This window comes from Equus caballus, chromosome 15 (genome assembly GCF_041296265.1).
Source record: "Equus caballus isolate H_3958 breed thoroughbred chromosome 15, TB-T2T, whole genome shotgun sequence".
NCBI lineage: Eukaryota > Metazoa > Chordata > Mammalia > Perissodactyla > Equidae > Equus > Equus caballus.
In genome coordinates, this window is record NC_091698.1 from 35,997,871 (window position 1) to 36,013,955 (window position 16,085).

The following is a 16,085-nucleotide window of genomic DNA, read 5'->3' on the forward strand; positions in this document are numbered from 1 at the left end:
AGATGCAATTATCAGTGCCCCAATGTAAAATAATAAACATGGATTACTTTCTTAGATACCTAAATCAGAGATCAACTATCCCATTCTACTAAGAAAATAGAAGTGAAGGTGAAAAAGAGATAAAAGTTTGGAGTGGGCCCATTCAATATGAAACCACCTGTCCACAGGTGGCTATTCTAAGTTAATTAAAATAAGTAAAATTTAAGAAGTCAGTTCTTCAGTCATTCTACCTACATTTCAAGTACTCGATAGCCAGACAGCGCTAAGTCATTGGACAACACAGAATATAGAACATAGTCACCATTCCAACATCACAGAGAATTCTATTGGACAGTTCTGGTTTTGAGCATTCTAGAAAATTAGAGCAGATTGTAGAGGGAGAAAATTTTTTGAAGTGGGACTAGGAAAGTATTTGGACTTCTGTTCTTAAAGAGTGAAGAAAGGGGAATCCTGAATGAGAAGACCTAGAGACAAACCTCACCTTTTTCTATTTTTGCCACCAAGACCACTTGACAAAAATATTTGGTTATTTTTAACTTCATAGTGATGACACAATAATAATTATTGAGCATAATTTTGTTTGAATCTTCTGCAAGGAAAAATCTTTATAGTTTTTTGTTTGTTTGATTTTCCTGCATCTACTTATAATAATTTATCTGTATGCAGAACGTATCATACAAAAAGCTGGGCTGGATTCAGACGAAGAAGGAGTGAAAATTAGTGGAAGAAATATCAACAATCTAAGATATGCAGGTGACACCATTTTACTGGCAGAAAGAACAATGACTTGAAACGACTTCTGACAAAAGTGAAAGAAGAAAGTGACTAAGCAAGACTACATTTGAACATCAAGAAGACAAAAATCACGACTACAGAACAACTACACAACTTTAATGTAGACAACGAAGACATTGAAATCGTTGAAGAGTTTGTTTACCGTGGTTCAGTCATCAATGGAGATGCAGCCAAGAAATCCAGAGAAGACTGAGACTTGGAAGGGCAGCAATGGAAGAATTAGGAGAGATCATCAAGTGGAAGGAAGTGTCATTAGAGACTAAGGCCAACGTTATCCACACCCTCGTATTCCTAGTTACTGTGCACTGGGTGTAAAAGCTGGACAGTGAAGAAGGCTGACAGGAAAAAATTTGATTCATTTGAAACCTGGTGTTGGAGGAGAGCTCTTTGGATACCCTGGACTGCCAGAGAGACAAACAAGTAGGTCCTAGAGCAAATTAAGCCTGAACTATGACTGGAGGAAAAATGGTAAAGCTGAGGCTGGACCACTATGGGCACCTCGTGAGAAAGCAGGATTCTTTGGAAAAGACAATAATGCTGGGAAAAGTAGACGGCAGCAGGAAAACACAAAAACCAAATATAGGATGGATTGCCTTCATAAAGGAAGTCAAAGGCATGAATCTACAGGAGCTGAGTAGGGCTGTTGAGAATAGGACATTGTGGACATCACTCATTCACAGGGTCGTCAGGAGTGAGAGGCGACTTGATGGATAGAACAAGTTATAATGGTTTAACTTCTATTTAAATTAAAATTATTTTTTTTCTTGGGTGCTTATCTAAACCACTGAATATATGTATACAATCTATCTTTATAATGCTAAAGCCAGTGAAAACTGATTGCTGAGGGTTTTTATTCAAGAAGTATTTTAATTTAAATTTTAATGATAACATTAAAAAATTAAAGGGACGGGTCTTAGCGACTTGGTTGTTATATTTATGACTTGTTTTTTTCTTGTCTGCTCTGGATAGGTGATACTGGAACTTGTTTTGCTAACCCCAACCTAACCCAGTGTTCCCTATTATCTCCAATAAGGATGTATAGATGTTATTTCTTTAGAATATACTCTCCACATTTTGATAATTTCCCATGTTTAAATCCTGCTACTTCGATGTAGGGTTCAAAACAAAACAAAATAAAACCACTGCCCAGCCTCCCTTGCTTTTAGAGACCAGATGATTTTAGTTTATCTTCTACCGAACAAATGAACACACATAAGACTTAATTCAGAACTGAGTAATATGAGAAAGCAAGCTGGACCAAGGACAATCATTTTTGCTGGCTTGGGTTTAGCAAAGGCAGCTAAGTTCTAGAGCTAGCCACTGGAGAGACTAACTCCTAATTCCATAACTTTCTGATCATGACAGAGACAGCATCGGTACTGCATCCAGTAAGAGCGGCTGTGGCTTCCAGTTGTTATCGCTTCCTAAGGATGGAAAATGGAGTGCAGGTCTCGAAACAGTAGCTATGTAAGTAGCTTTCGTATTCAGGGCTTCCTAATCATGGTGGATACCGCAGCAACCTTGCCGGAAGTCTCTTGGACTGCCTCTAATGATTCTTTGAGTTCTCTCTATTCCTTAATAAATCCCCATCTCTTGAAGCTATCTACAGTGGCTTCTATTGTCTACAGCTGAGATTCCTAACACACCAAGCTACTGAAGATTCAGCAACATAGAGGCCAGAACCAATGAGATCTACCCTATTTCAAAAGAAAGAGTTGTATTATTATTATTATTAATAGTGATATACAATAACTTTCAGATAATTTATCATAAGCCTGCATTTTGCATCAGTTTTGCATTTTCTATGCCTAGGCTAAGTTAAAATATTTTTAAAAGGAACAATATGACAGTTTAAAAGGCAATAGGATGACACACATTCTAGAATGGGCCATGACAAGTTCTCAAACTCATCTCCTAAGTAATTATATGAGAAAGGGCTAAGAAGTTGGCTGTGCTATTCGGAATAATCAGTCTTTTTGTACTTTTATAAATGACTTATTTCTCAAAGCCACAGAGGGAAAAAAAGACTTCAGGCTGAGAGTAATTATAGTACCAGAAAAGAACAAAATTGACCTGGCTTTAGAGAAGAGGGGAGAAAACTAGTTTGATAAACAGTACTGTCTCTTCCAGACCATTCTGACTTTCACCCTCATATTTTCTGGCCATGATAATAATAAAAAAAAGGTCTGATTTGCTTTGAATCAGAGACTGTGGGACTCAGATGTCTTTGTTTAGGAAGATTTGAATTCTTGCTCAAAGTAAGTTATAAAAAATATTTTATTTTTATTCTAGAATTTCTCCCTTAATTTAGGTTCCTGGTAAGGTATATTCAAGCTTCTTAGTTACTGTGGGTTTTTAAAAAATTATTCATATCATGAGCATATTGAGTGGGAATAACAAGAAATTAAACAGGATTCCTAGTTACTTTCACTTTCTCTGTTTTCTCTTCTCAAGAATGTCAATACCATAAACTTATATTATGCAAATAGCCTCCTTATTGCCCAAAGCTCCTAATTCAGAGATTGGCAAACTTTTTCTGTAAAGGGCCAGATAGCAAATATTTTAGGCTTTGTGTGTTATATGGTCTCTGTCACAAGTACTCTACTCTTCTGTAGTGCAAATGCAGCCATGGGCAATACATAACTCAATAGGTATTGGCTGTGTTCCAATAAACATCTTCACAAAAATAGACATTAAGGGGCTGGCTCCATGGCTGAGTAGTTAAATTTGCATGTTCCACTTTGGTGTCTTGGAGTTAGCTGGTTGGGATCCTGGGTGCAGACCTACACACTACTCGTCAGGCCATGTGTGGCAGCAGCCCACATAGAAAGAACTAGAATGACTTATAGCTAGGATGTACAACTATGTGCTGGGGCTTTGGAGAGAAAAGAAAATATTTGGCCTATGGGCTGTAGTTTCCCATCCCCTGCCATAAAAACAAAAACACTAGTTCTCTAGCTATAAAGTTTGAAAAATTCTTTAGAGAGGGATATAGCAGAATTTCTTAATTCAGACAAATGACATTTAATAAAGAATACCAGAAGGGGCACTAACTTTAGGTCAGGGGAAGAAAACCAAGTAGTGGTTTCAACATATGCAAAATAAAACATCCGGGAAAGCAAAAGCTATTAACATGAGTCCAAGATCACATAAGATCTGCTGTCTGGAGCAAAATAGAGGGTTAAATAAGCAGACCACACATATGACAGAGATATGACAATGGGTAGAAATTAAAGGGGAAGACTTAAGCAGTCCCAAAATAGATTATACAGAGGAAAAGTTTGTGGCACTTAAGGAAAAAAGTTGCTTTAGCTAGATAACCTTTATGTGAAATGGGCTAGTACATAAGTAAGACTGGATGGGAACCTGCCAGTGTTAAGAAAATCTATTTGGAGCAGGAAGCAAGATGACAGAGATGCAATTTCTGATCTTTAGGAAGCTCCTTGGTGAATTAGGGCAGACAATGTCCTGTCTCATCATGGTCAGGGATAAACTTCCCCACTGTGTGTTCTCATGGTGCCTTTCCCCGACTCTAGATTCCCCCCTGATTGCATTATGTCCCAAGTCAGAAGACTGGCTTATACAAATGTATGACATTTATCTTGCTCTTCTGCTTCCCTTCCAGCACCCATTTGATGGACACATTTGTCTTCTGATGTAATGACTATTGATCATTTGGATGAGATAAGCTGAAAAAGGTGAATACCACAAAGTGTTTGAGTGAATTATACTTAGCACTTAGCTCAAGAGGGTCTCCCAACAAACAAATGTTTTGGCATCTTTTCTTCTTTGAAAGCTAATTCTTTAGTGTGGTAGAAATTAGACAAAATGCCACTGATTTGGTGGTCGTTCTGTTGCCTGAAGTGAATCTTCATGTTGGACAGTTTCTTCAATAATGTGATGCATTCACTTATTGATGGGTATCCTCTTGGCAATGCGTGTAAACTTGATTTCACATTGAAGAGGATACATAATGGTTTAAGAGGCATCCTTCAAGTGCCAAGATAGAAATTTTGATGTTTGTGTTGTTAATTGAAGTTGTTTGATGCCCCAAACAGACAAGATCCAACACGAAGAGTATATAATTACCCTTTCAGAGTTCTCAAAAGGAACTTCTAAAATGACATATTCAGTGAGATGCCACTTCCATTCTGCCTGTTTCTGATTCATTCTTTCCTTTCCATTTCCTTTCTCAACAGCTTTATTTCCATGGGTTTACACTAGGGATCGCCAAAGTGAGGTTCATGCACTCCTGAGAGTTTAGAAGATTATCTGGTAGGGCACAAGAAGATAATTCTAGAATTTGTGTCAGCAAATTCTTACTAAGTTGAAAATATGTATACTTTTGCATTCTTTAATATACAAAATACACAATTAGGCACATAATATAATCTGTAATATAATCTATATGTTTATCCCATTAATATTTTATATGTAGATTGACGTTGATGCTTTCACTCGGTTTCTAAGTTAGGTGTTCCTGTGTCACATAGAATACCCAAGATATCTTGAGGAAATAGTGGGATTCCACAATGTGGAATGGTTAATACTACAGAAATTAAGTAAAAGTCTCAGTACATTTCAATGTATATTACTTGTTAAGAATGATTTCAACACAAAAATCCAAGCCAGTTACAAAATACATGGATAATAATATTTGTTCTAAGCCACTAAAGAAATTTCAGAAAAGAACTAAGAACATATCAGAGAAGATAGACTCTCAATAGCTAATCGTTTCTTTAACAAATAGGATGTTTTGTAGAACATTTTTATGCATGACTACTGGTGGTGAAGCTGACTTGACCAGAATTAAAAAATACAAGCATTCCAATCACTGAAAGGGATTCCAGATGGATTTTGTTGCTTCCGTCTTTTTTCTATGCCGCTCTGTCCGTTCTGTGCTTCCAGAGTGAGCTGACTTCTTGAAGCTTCCTTCAGTTATGCCGCCCTCCTCTTCATATGCACGCACTGGCCACTCAGAGTACACACGATCTTCAAAAGTTTAAGACTTACCACTTTGTGACCATATTTATTTTTTCTTGTCTTGTCTTCCACCCTTTTACTAAACACATTATATACTCTTGCCACATTAGACACATAAATATTTCTGAATAGCCTTATCTAGAAAATCGGGAACCTCTGCATTCCTCTTCTATATGTCAAATCTTCTGGGTTTTCCAAGTTAATCCAAATGGCACCATCATCATAAATCCTTTTCTATTGTCTCCATTTCTTTTTTATATTCTTTTCTTTTTTTTTTTTAAAGATTGGTACCTGGGCTAACAACTATTGCCAATCTTTTTTTTTTTATGCTTTATCTCCCCAACCCCCTCCCCCGTACACAGTTGTATATCTTAGTCGCAGGTCCTTCTAGCTGTGGGCTGTGGGACGCCGCTTCAACGTGGCCTGATGAGCGGTGCCATGTCTGTGCCCAGGATCCGAACCCAGGCCGCCGCAGCGGAGCGTGTGAACTTAACCACTTGGCCACGGAGCTGGCCCCCATTTCTCTTTTATATTCCTGTTTTGTGTGGTTGTCTTATATTTTATTTCTTTTGAGGGAAGCAATTTTGTCTTATTTGACTTTGTCCCATACTGGGACTTTTTGTTGAATTGAATTGGCTCCTCTTCCCCAAAACCCAGTTGAAGGTCCATTTCTCAGAAAACTTTCTTGACTATTCAATATTTCTCTTAGCCCCATCACTGAATATCTGCGGCCCTTTAGCAAGAAAAAAATTATTTTTAATAGTTACTGCCGTGTGTTATGTTTCATAGGTTTGTGTATTCCATAAGGATAAGGACCATGCTTTTTCTTAATCCAAACCTGATAACTCCTAACACAGAGTGTATTTAGTATATCATGCTTAGTAAATGCATGCTGACTAAACACATAAAAATTAACGTGTAATCTAAGGCTATAGTTTTGTTTCATAACCCATTTGGACAAAATAAAACTTTCCATGTGAGATTGTACTTTTCAAAGATGATCACAAAAATAGCTCCCATTCCACATGACACTGTTTACATCAAGAAGTGTGGTCTCTGTCCACTCCTCTTGAATCTGAGTGGGCTAGTGACTAGTTTATAACCAATATAAGGTTATGGAAATGATATTGAATATCTTCTGAATCTTGGTCGGAAAAGATCATACAACTTCTTGCTTTGCTTGCTGGAACATTCACACTTGGAGCCCTGAGCCACTGTGTAAGAAATCTGACTACTCTGATGCTACTGTGCTGTGAGGAAACCAAGCCATATGCAGAAGCCACATGTGGACTCTCCAGTTTGAGACCTTAGTTTTTGAGTTTTCTCATCCCAGGGTCCAGTTATGTGAGTGAATGAGCATTCAGATGATTCTATCCTTCTAATGTTGAGTCAATCCAGCCTCCAATACTTACCATTTCAGGTTCCAGATATTGTGGAAGAGAGACAAATCATTTCTGCTTTGCTCTTTCTAAATTACAGAACAAAAGAATCTGTGGGTATAGTGAAAGGGTTGTTGGTAAATTTGGAGTAGTTTATTATGCAACAATATTACCTGGAGTGACTTTTTGATTTTTTGAAAAATATTTTTATGCAAACACATGTGTTAAGAAATATAATCTATGATTATGTTTTTAGACATCTCCTAAATAACCATACATGGCCTCACAACTTTCAATATCCCAAACTCTAAAGACCTTGTCACCATCTTGGCCTTCTAATATAAGCTCCTAATTTTCCACAGCAATAATTTGTAAGACAAAACAAGGTGGGAGCATGGAAGAAATTTTGACTAATCAGCAGAGGGTAAGACCTTTTTAATATTCCTCTGCAATCATATTTGATGATTCTTTCATACCCAGACAGTTTGTTTTGGGATGTCATCAACTTTAGTTATACGGACATGTTTTTTTGGAGTTCAAAAATAAATAAGCTTCCTCTAAAATTTAGCAAACTTGCCTTCTGTTCATTGACATAGAGATGTAAGTATGGTTTTTCTCAGGAAGTTCAGCCAAATAAGGTTGTCCTATAATATCTGGCTTACCCAAAGCCTGGTGACCCCCAGAACAGCTGCCACAGGGGCAGAGGCAAGGAAAGGTACTAGAATCAGGGTGGCATTCACCATTCGCACTTTCACCCAGTGGGAAGTTGAACTCTGAGCAAGTCAATGAAATGATGCATGGCCAGGCGCTATATCTGCTATAAGCACATGAATCTGTACTATTCTACTTGTAATTTACAAGGACAATGATCCTTCTTGGTGACCATTGACCCTAGCTTTGACTCTTTTGCCAGGAAAAAAACACTGAACATTTCCCAACCTAACTGTTTACCTATGACATAGAAGAGCTTTGGCTATTCATGTCCTGGGACTAGTTCCTGTCACGACAAAAAAGTACATAAAAAATGTTTCATGGATGGCAGAAGCCACATCTGCTTTAATATTTATCAATGGCTTTTATGTAGCCTGTTACAATCACTTGCTGAGTTTCTGACTCCAGTTTGCTTTCCTCATTGGAGCTGTGTTTTCTGTGACCCTGAGTTCTTGTCTTGCTTCTATTATCTTGCTAGCTTCAATATCAATTTCTTTGAAAATTCTGAGTGGGTTGAAATTTAATCTATTTGGAAAGACTGGCTTTTTTGGCTCATAGGCCAAGTAGGGCATTCAACCTTAGCTTAATCCTTGGATAATGTGTAGTATTTCTCTATAAAAGGTATCTGAACTAGTTAGGTAAGTAGTACAAGATATATATTTTACACATGATTTATATTGGACGATAGACCAGCAAGCCAACTTGCTGAAACCAAGCTTCCCCATGAATATTTATTGGCATTTGTTTATGAGCAAAGAATATTATCCTTGTTCACCAAAAATCATTCTAAGCTCAAGCTATTTATTACAATCAGGCTATAAATGGATTTACATTGTAGGGATTTTTCTTACCTTTTGCCTTTAGGCTTCAAAAGTTTGAATACATTTTCCAAGAAAATCTTATCCCTGCTTTTGGATATTCAGTCATAACACTTCAAAAGAGAGGTGGGATGGCAACATAATTTTTTTGAAAACTGTCATTATCTTGGTTAATCTCATCAGTTTCTTTCTGCCAACAGCTTCCTGTGGGTGGTACTTGTAACAGGAATGTTGTTTCCTCAAGTGGATAGGATTTAGAATTAAGGAAGCTCAGAAATACTAGTTTCTAGTATTATCAACTCACTGCTAAATATGGCTATACTCTTAGTGTGTATGATCATTTGCAAAAGCTAACTACAGTTTTTGTTTTTTAAATGGGACTAGGCATATGACAAATTCACTTGAAAATCTGCTAAGGCCTTGATAAACTGCTTTTTCTTGGAGGCTGGACACTGTGCCTGTGCTTCCCTGAGTCCCTGCTTTGACTGCTACAAGGCATTTTTCTCTGATCCAAATTTGAGAAATTTCTCAGAGGTCTCATATCCTTGCATTTCAGAACAAATCTTCTAGGTTTGGACATCTCTCAGTTCAGATAAGATTGACATTTAGGGCCTGGCCTGGTGGCATAGTGGTTAAGTTCGTGTACTCCACTTCAGCAGCCTGGGGTTCGCAGGTTCTGATCCTGGGCATGGACCTACACTCTGCTCATCAAGCCATGCTGTGGTGGCATCCCACATACAAAATGGAGGAAGAATGGCACAGTTGTTAGCTCAGAGACAATCTTCCTCAGCAAAAAAAATAAATAAGAAATTGACATTTAACTTGCTGCCTTGGAGAATGGGATGTTGTGTATGGAATTATGTACCCCCTCCATAAATTCATATGTTGAAGCCCTAACCCCCAGTACCTCAAAATGTGACCTTATTTGGAAATAGGGTGATTGCAGATGTAATTCGTTTAGATGAAGTCATTAGGGTGGGCCCTAAACCAATAAAATCGATGTCCCTATAAAAAGATAAAATTTGGACACAGTCACACAAACACAGGGAAAATGCCACACAAAGATGAAGACAGACATCAAATGATGTTTCTGCAAGCCAAAAAGTGCCACATATTGTCAGAAGCCCCTGGAAGCTAGGGGAAAGGCATGGAACAGATTGTCCCTTATAGCCCTCAAAAGGAACCAACACTGCTGACACCTTGACTTCAAACTCTAGTCTCTAGAATTGTGAGACAATTCTATCGTTCAGTTTGTGGTGCTTTGTTATAGAAGCCCTCGCAAACTAATATATGGGATTTAGAGTTAATAATTCTGAAAGGTTAATTCTATAACCTGTGTTGATGAAAATAATCCATAACCAATCTATAAATGAAAATTTGGGTGAGTTTATTCTGAGCTTAAATCTGAGGATTATAACCCAGGAGAGTCTTTCCACAAAGGAACAGAGCACTCCAAAGAAGCAGGGGTATACAGGGTGGTTATATGCTCTCAAAGAGTATCTGTCACGTATGATTGAAATGTCCCTTTTACAATAGTCACGAGGCTGCTCTGTCAGCACAGCGATTGATGGAAACAGCAGATAGGTCTCAGTGAACGCCGCAGGGTGGCAGGTGTATTGCCTCCAGCTGCGGGGGGGGGGGGTCACAGATGAGCGCTGCAATCGGTTCCCAGCCTAAAGAAAGATGCTTAATCTTTAAGGAGATGCCAACGTTGGGAGGGGGAGAGAAGTTGCACCTTTATCTCAAGGGCCTTTTGCTCTTGCCATAGGGAATCTCTAAAGCAGATATACAATGCATGCTCAACGGCCTCGGTTAGGCCCTTTTGGAAAGACAAGGTCAGGCTGAATTAGGTTTACACAAAATGACTTCCTCATATACTCCAATATATCCTATTACTTGCCATTTTTATTTGTCACCTGGAACCCAAATGCTCCATACTCCTATTTGTGTCCCAGAATGCTTAGGCCACAAAGATTACAATTCATTGGCAGTCTTTCTTTCTAACCCTTTGTGCATTATAGCACACACTGGTTTACCTCTCTATTCTGATTAAAAGGAAACCTCAAGGTGTTTACAGTATTACACATATATCATTTTCAAAAAAGTATACTCACATATTCATATTAGATTTACAACTGCAATATTGAAAAACTATTTGATCTATCATTAGCATAAAAATAAAATGAAATTTATAAATGAACATGTCCTCAAAAAATCATTTTTAAAATTTAAAAAATTTAAAGAACACTGCCTCCCCCCCAAAAAATAAAATGAAATAAAAAGACACATTGCAGTCAAATTTCAGATCAGTTCAGTAATGGGAAAGAATCAGTTGAAACATTTCTTAGGTATAAGTATAGAAAAAATAATAGATACAATTTATTTTTAAAATTAATTATGAAGGCCAAAGTTGATATTCCTGACTACGAGAATAGATGACATTTTAGACTTGACTTTGTGACAGGAATCATTTGATCCATGCATCGCCCTGCCTTTTTAATGCCAGTCTCTACATTAAACTTAGATTTGATATTTGAAGTGGCTGGAACAGATAGACTGTAATGGTCATGTCTGGGAGGAAGGAACTTGGCTTTACTGTTATTTTTTATGAGTGTATGTTGGTTTGACTTATTCCCAAGAAAACATATTGTAGGATTACATACAGGAGGCCAAGTTTTATATAGATATTTATTTAATTTTCAGAAAATCTATGCAAGGAGAATATGCTGTTCCTCTTTCTGCTAAAGGGTCATTTCATTGGCATGTGTTTTTGTGGAATAGAATTGATGTAAATCAAAGTGCATTAAATTTGCCTCCCCCCAAAACAAATAAGCAACCAAACCTATGTGTGCTTCTTATTTGATTCATCTGTTTGGGAAACAAGATTCCATTTCTAAGTGTTGGCTTGATTCCCCTGTTGAAATGCCAATACTCTATCCACACCATGCCCAAGACAACCATTTTAAGTGATCATCATATTTTCCTCCTTAAGTCTGGCTGTAGCGTCAGAGATCTCAACACGGTGATCCATGAAGCTTCAATGGAATTCTGAGTGTCGGTTTATGACTTGAAACATATTTGTCATCCTTGCTTATTGGTATCATTAACCGATATTTCACAGAGAGAACTAAATACTTAATTGAGAACGATTGAAGTTAATGTCTAGAATATTGCACGTGCAGGTTTATAAAACAACTGTTTTGAATTTGACAAGTATACGTTTGCAAGTTTTGTAGACTAGATAAATATATACGTTTACAAACGTGCACTAAATTATAAATGAAAATTGTACATCTTATCAATTTTTATACTCTATGTAATATATGGATTAAATTTTTTTTCCATGGAGGAATCAGGGTCATAACTTTGACCTAAGCGCATTTGAAATTTCTCTTCCTGTCACTTCCTGAACCATCGATATTTTCTTTTTCCAGGCCAGCCCATGCAACATTCTGATTCCTGAAAAGTTATTTCATACTGGTCACTTTGATGGTTTGTCAATATATTAGGGTTTAGGTTCCAATTGCTGTTTATTCTTACACTTTGTCTATGATTTCTTAAAGTTAGGACTTTTATATACAGAGGTGTTTACTATTGTATTAGTTATCTATTTGGTATAGCAACATATCCCAAAACCAAGCATTTCAATACACATTTATTACATCCCACAGTGTCTGGGGGTCAGGAATCTGGCTGGTTCAGGTTCAAGGTCTCTTATGAGGGTACAGTCAGGCTGTGGTCTCTCCAGAGGGATGCTCACAACACGGCAGCTTGTTTTCCCCAGAATGAGTGATCACTCTTTTAACAAACCCTCCAGGTGATTCTGAAGTGTGCTAAGCTTTGAAAACCACTGACCTATAGGACTCTTTTGAAGGTACATGCCCTTTAAAAATTCTGACATAATTTCCTAGTGGGGAAAATCACTCTTCCCTTGGTATCACATTATTTCTGGAAATGTTGATATCCTTTAGTTGTGCAGGGGCAGGCATAAAGGAAGCTCTCCCCTACCCCTAGCCTTGTTTTACCTATTGGGTATTGCACCAATCCACGAGAATGCAGGATTTCAGGTGTATAGCTACTCTCATAAATGCCTTGCACCATTTGTTCAAAAATGCCTCCTCTAAGCAACAGTGGGAGGAGTTTTTTGGGGGCAGGGGGCATCTAAATCTACCCGGGTCGATTACAGAAACACTCCTCTGTTTCCCCCTCAGTAAAACAAAACCTGTTAGATCTCACTTTGCTTCCCTTGCTGCATTATCTACAGTTCTCCTCTGCAGAGCAGTTGGAGCTTAGAAGCCTTTCAAACCTTCTGCTTAATGCCTGTCTTAACCTTTGCTCTGTAACAGTTCAAACCCAACAGCAGGCAGGTTACACCATAATTAACGTGCTTCAACAAACAGCAGGGACTCTGACTTACCCAGCTATTCACAAAGGGCAAGGCGAGAATGTTTTAGGATGCAACTTTGTTTTCCCATAAGTGGAGGCAAGTTTTCACATAAGAATTTTCTGTTTCTAACTTCCATGTCCCTGTGGTTAAGTTTTGAGGCTCTGTTACTTCAGGAACAAAAAGCTTTTAAATTTAACCCACTCTCAGTGCAATGTTCCTCTTAATGATAAATGGACATATTTCAAGCTGGGAGGTTAAAAGGTAAGAAAAGGCTAAACTAAAACCATCCTCACAGTACAGTGTTTCACTTAATGATAAATGGCACTGTTTCAACTTGGGAGGATGTAAGATTTTGCATTTGCTTTGATGCGGAGAAATAGCCAAGCGCTCAGTACAGCGGATTATTGATGTGGCTGAGAAAGTGGGGGCAAATGGCCGAGTGCAAGCCACCATTAAACTGAGAAAAGGTTAGTTTTTCCTCTCCTCTGCAAAACGCATTTTGTGCTACCTGGAAAATCACTTAAACTGCTGTCTACAGAAGAAAATTCAAACAAAAATATAAAAATTTTTATTGTCATCTTTTTATTTTTACAGAGAAAATTTTGGAAAAACCAGGACAAAGATCAACCAAAATAATCAACTCCTATTTTTCAAATCCTTGAACTTTGGAGCATTTGTAACTGGAAAAACACCTGGAAGAACTTCCTGCTATTTTAGTCCAACGTGCCATACTCATAAGAAGGGAAATCATCACATCATTTGTTGATCAGATTCTTGTGTCCACGGAAGAGCTTAAAAATATAAAGATGGCTTGCTTTCAGGTGAATAAAAGGACAAGTGAGAAAGAGGACATCATTTTAATACATTCAGGAGTCATGATGTCTACCCTCACAGATGGATTTTCATTGAAATGTCCCTCACTTGAGGATGAGCTTTCTCATTTCTTGAAAAGAACTGTCCACAATTAGACTATCCTCACTTGCGTATGACTGAAATTATTAGAGAGTAAATAGAGCATAGTATTGTGGTAAAATATGAAACTACCATTTAAAATGACAGTATGAGTTACTTGTAATCTACTTGTAGATTCTCAACACTCTAAAAATTAAACGAATAGGACTGCCTAGAATACCTAGATTCCTTTTGCATGAATAAATACAATGGCTCTCTGTTTCTTCTTGGCTTACCTGTAAATATATTCCCACTCAGCTCTAGTTCTCACCCTAATTTAAAAAAAAAAACATATCACCAAGTCTCTCTCTCCTGGTTCATTGGCCTGACCAGTACTTCCAGGACATCTTGCTACAATCCACTCCCAAACTTAGACATTTCAAATCCACCATTTGTCTTTGCCTACTGCATCTTTGAGAAAGAAGGACAAAGAAACTTACATTCCTTTTGATCCACGCCCATCAATTTCCAATCATGATGCAATTCCCACAGTACTGTCACATAGGCCAGCCGTCCTTATTCTGACAGAAACCCTGCCTGGCTTCCAAATTGCATTGTTGCTTCAACTCTCCTGCTGCCATGTTCCACCCTGCTGTCTGAATCAGACCTTGGTTTGCTATGCCTTTTGAATACTGTGTCATGGGCTGTCCACGGAGCCCTGTGAATTCTCCCAAATCTAACTTTAACCTCCCCAGTTCAAGCAGGCTTCATGTGCTATAATCATAGCATCTCTTCACTCTTATAGAATAAATTGTTCTTATTTATTTTCTGTTGTTATGTAGGTAGATACTCAGTTTCATATAATTGTATTAAGTTGGTCACATGTCGTTCAGTAAGTCTCCGATTAATTTTTTCTTTTCTTCTCTTCTCTTCTCATTTGTTTTTTTGCATTTCCTTCTCCTCCCTGTGCCTCCCCTCCTCTCCCTTCCCCATCCCTTTCCTCTAACCCCCACCTCTCCCCTCCTCTCCTCTCCTCTTCTGCCCTCTCTTCTCTGCTTTTCTTTTCTTTTGTATTAGCAAAGCTAACCAGGACAGGTGGGGACAGAATAGTGAAAGATACCACACTTCTTATTAGGTTTTAAAATGTTTCTTATCACATAAAGAGCCAGAAGAGAAGACATAGTGTAGTTGTGGTCTTTTGACTCTTCCTAACATTCATTTATTATTATGCTACTTCTCTAAGATTTCTCATCTAAGGTGAAAAAAATAAGATTCAATTGAAATATTTTATAATATTGCAGCTTCTGCTAATGATCAAGCTTTTGCTGAAATAGCTATAATTGATTCAGAGAAAATGTTATATATATGTGTGCACATGTGTATTATATACATATATAGTCATATATAACTATATACATATGTATATATATAGTTATTTATTTTTCCCCTTCACTCTGTGATGCTATGATGTTATGATATGCTAGCAAGATCCTTCTGTAGGACTGTTGGCTTCATTTCTCCAACAGTGGAAGTGCTGCCTGGAGGTAAACCTCAGCTCTCAGCTATCATTTGGAATTGTTTGGCTGAGGATAGTTGCCCCCCGACCAAGGTAAGAGCTTACCTCTAGGGATAGGCCATAAGCAAGGACTGGTCAATGTGGAAGCTCAAAAATTTGCCTCCTCACCCCAAATATGGGGAATTCTGAAGGACAATTTGGGCTTCAGAGTTGTTGTAGTGTAAACCGTCTACAATTGACTTTCCTTTTTGTAATGCAAGTACCTGACTTAAGCTTTGATTGCTGAGGTGTCCACTTCAAAGAGGCATTCACTCCAAAGATGGGGATCTGGAATAAACACTGCCAGTTGCAGAACTAGATAAAGAGCCAGCATCCTCTGCCCCGCTATGTTCCTTTGCTTTAGAGATCTTGGTTGATTTCATTAACTGGGTAACTGACAATTTGGGATGCATGTTTTTTCTCTTCCATGTGTTAAATGTCCACTCTTACATTTTAAATTGACCAATAAGGAGTGAGCCCATAAAATCCTTGGGCTCTAGCCTTGACCCCAATAAGTGCAGAACCCCAGACCCACACTTTCTCTCTCTCTACCTGCAACCTCACTG

At 37.9% G+C, this 16,085-nt stretch overlaps 1 long non-coding RNA gene across 3 annotated transcripts; it reads left to right on the forward strand.

The window, feature by feature from the left end:
* The first annotated feature begins 332 nt into the window (after positions 1-332).
* On the forward strand, positions 333-14,248 carry LOC111768199 (uncharacterized). Of its 3 annotated transcripts, none has more exons than XR_011426186.1 (4): positions 333-1,514; positions 2,161-2,262; positions 4,421-4,493; positions 13,668-14,248. It is a non-coding gene; the product is annotated as an uncharacterized lncRNA (long non-coding RNA). The 3 variants fall into 3 exon arrangements; XR_011426187.1 differs by having other exon boundaries at positions 345-1,523; XR_011426188.1 differs by having other exon boundaries at positions 350-1,408.
* Positions 14,249-16,085: the final 1,837 nt, after the last annotated feature.